The sequence below is a fragment of the Rutidosis leptorrhynchoides genome, chromosome 2 (genome assembly GCF_046630445.1).
Source record: "Rutidosis leptorrhynchoides isolate AG116_Rl617_1_P2 chromosome 2, CSIRO_AGI_Rlap_v1, whole genome shotgun sequence".
Classification (NCBI taxonomy): Eukaryota; Viridiplantae; Streptophyta; class Magnoliopsida; order Asterales; family Asteraceae; genus Rutidosis; species Rutidosis leptorrhynchoides.
In genome coordinates this window covers 55,420,091-55,423,027 of record NC_092334.1, presented here as the reverse complement: position 1 = coordinate 55,423,027, position 2,937 = coordinate 55,420,091, and the positions used below count along the sequence as shown (strand labels likewise).

At 32.1% G+C, this 2,937-nt stretch overlaps 1 non-coding gene across 1 annotated transcript; it reads right to left on the bottom strand.

Annotated features, from left to right (window-relative positions):
• Positions 1-2,115: 2,115 nt before the first annotated feature.
• LOC139894957 (small nucleolar RNA R71) lies at positions 2,116-2,222 on the bottom strand. The gene has a single exon (XR_011775430.1). It is a non-coding gene; the product is annotated as a small nucleolar RNA R71 (small nucleolar RNA).
• Between the last annotated feature and the right edge of the window lie 715 nt (positions 2,223-2,937).

The following is a 2,937-nucleotide window of genomic DNA, read 5'->3' as shown; positions in this document are numbered from 1 at the left end:
TGGAACGAACCGGACTTACTAAAAACTACACTACTCTACGATTAGGTACACTGCCTATAGTGTTGTAGCAAGGTTTAGGTATATCCCATAAATAAATAAATAAAAAACTTGTGTAATTTCGTCGTATTTCGTAATAAACAATAATAGTATTCCGTATACCATCGCTCACACATTAAGTTTTTGGCGCCGCTGCCGGGGATGCCATAAAAACGTTATATTTTTGTAATCTATATTTTTGTAAAAATATATAATTTCTTATTTTAAATTTGTATTTATATAATAAGTGTTTAAAAAATGGTATAAAAATTCTATAAATTAATAAGTATTTTTTTTTATTTTGAAAATATAAGTTTATTTTTTATAAATTTTCTATATATTATTTTATAAAACTTAAAAAACAAATAAACATAAAAAAAATCGTGAATGGGTCGAACTGTTTTAGCCCAATACCGAACCCATTACTATTAATCCGCACTCGCAGAGCTTTTTGGGCAGAAACCATCCGCACTCGCGGAGCTGCCTGACAAGCTGAACCTTAGACTGCATTAATTACAAGATTAGGGTTATTTATTTAATTATTATTATTATTATTAATTAGGGTTTAATTAAATTAATAATTAGTTTTAGTTTTAATTTAATTATGTATTTCAAGTTTTAAGTAGTTTTATTAATTAATACTTTTATAAAAAAATTATTATTTTTATAAAAATAAGTAATTTTATCATTTTTTGTTTCTTTTTATAAATTTTATATTTTTATCATTTATTCGTAATTTGTATATTTTTCTTTCGTAGTTAGTTTTAAACTTAGTATTTTGCCGTAGTTATTTTATATTTCTAGATTTATAGGCTTTTCCGTAAAATCCCTTAAGTGCATTTTCTTTAGATTAAGATTTAGACGCTTTAGAATTTTACGACGTCGCTTATCGCTTTAGTATTTAATAGATTTTAGTGTCTATTAAGTTATTGCCATTTTAGATATAGAATTCCTTTTAAGCTTTAATACCTTTAGACGCAACTTTTAATATTTAGTTTTTAGACTTTTAAGTTTCGACGCTCTACTTTCTTATTATTATTTTTTGACCTTTTATTTTTCGACGTTTTTCGACATACTCTTTTTCTTCCTCTTATTTCTCGACGCTCTAGTTTTTAGGACATAGAATTTTCTTTATTTTCTTTAAACTTCGACCAAAAAAAATTATTTTAAGCGGTTAAATTGATAGACATCCAAATTTTCTGCTTCATAGTAATAGTTGGATTTGTTAGTGGCTGAGTTGTGGATTTTTCGACTTAAAGGATCATGGCTCCCTGCTGCATCTTTTGGCTATTCGAAACGTGGGCAAAAGCAGAAAAGTCTATTAATTTGATAACTTATATAATTTTTATTTTTATAACTAATAGGATATTCAGTGAATGCACCGAGCAAAACGTTCACCACCTTTCATACGTTCACCACCTGTAACTCGATCAAGACATCTAGCCAATATTGTCGCCGTTGATTTTTCTTTAGAATCGTCATCAAGTCGACCAAGTACTCCAATTCAAATTTCCGATAATCCATTTTTTTGAGCCTGACCTCACAATTGAGAACCCGGAGGATATTCAAGGACAATTCAGAGATCCTGAACCAATAATCATTCCTCCTGAACCACAAATCATACAACCAGAGATTGTCGAGGAAGAAACCATTAAATCAGAATCCTCTAGTGATTCAGATTCAACAAATTCAATCATGAAAAATCAAGAACCTCTAAGTATGGAAGATCGAATGAGAGCTACACGCACTGGCCAAGGTCACGCAATTAGTCAACCAGACATTAATGCACCAGATTATGAAATTAAGGGACAAATCCTACACATGGTAACTAATCAATGCCAATTTAGTGGTACGCTGAAGGAAGATCCAAACGAACATCTTAGAAACCTTTAATAGGATATGTACTCTATTCAAAATCAGAGAGGTTGAGGATGAACAAATCTATCTCATGTTATTTTCCTGGACTTTAAAGGGAGAAGCCAAAGATTGGTTAGAATCGTCACCTGAAGGGGCGATTGACACATGGGATGTTTTAGTTTAGAAATTTCTTAAAAGATTCTTTCCGCATCTAAAGCCGTGAGACTTGAAGGAGAATTTGTTACGTTCACGCAAAAGCCAAATGAAACATTATATGAGGCGTGGACAAGATTCGGAAAGTTGTTAAGAGGATGTCCTCAGCACAGTTTAGACACTTATCAAATAGTACAAATATTCTACCAAGGTGTCGACATTGCTATACGAAAAGACATTGACATAGCAGTTGGTGGTTCCATTATGAAGAAAACCGCAACTGAAGCTTACAAAATTATTGATAACACAGCCTGCCACTCACATGAGTGGCATCAAGAAAAAGACATCGTTAGATCATCTAAAGCGGCTAGAGCCGATTCTAGCCATGACTTTGATTCCGTTTCTGCAAAAATAGATACTTTCGAGAGACGAATGGAAAAAAAGAATAAAGATATTCATGCAATACAAATCAGTTGTGAGCAATGCTGTGGATCACACTTAACGAAAGATTGTCACATCGAGCAAACGATGGAACAACGTGAGAATGTTTCCTACATGAACCAAAGGCCAGGAAATTATTATCAAAATAATTATCAACCGCCAAGGACAAACTTTAATCGAAATCAAAACATTCTTTGCAATCCAAATGGACCAAACAATAACTCGTACAACTAACAAGGTCCGAATAACCAACCAACTCAAAACAACACTTTCAATCAACAAAGACCTAGCTTGTATAAACCACCACAACAAACCGAAGAGAAAAAGCCAAATCTGGAAGAAATGATGGCAAAGCTAATGGAATCTCAAACACAATTTATTACATCTCAAACCCAAACAAATGAGAGGTTTGATCAGTCATTAAGAACTCAATAAGCTTCCATTTTGAAT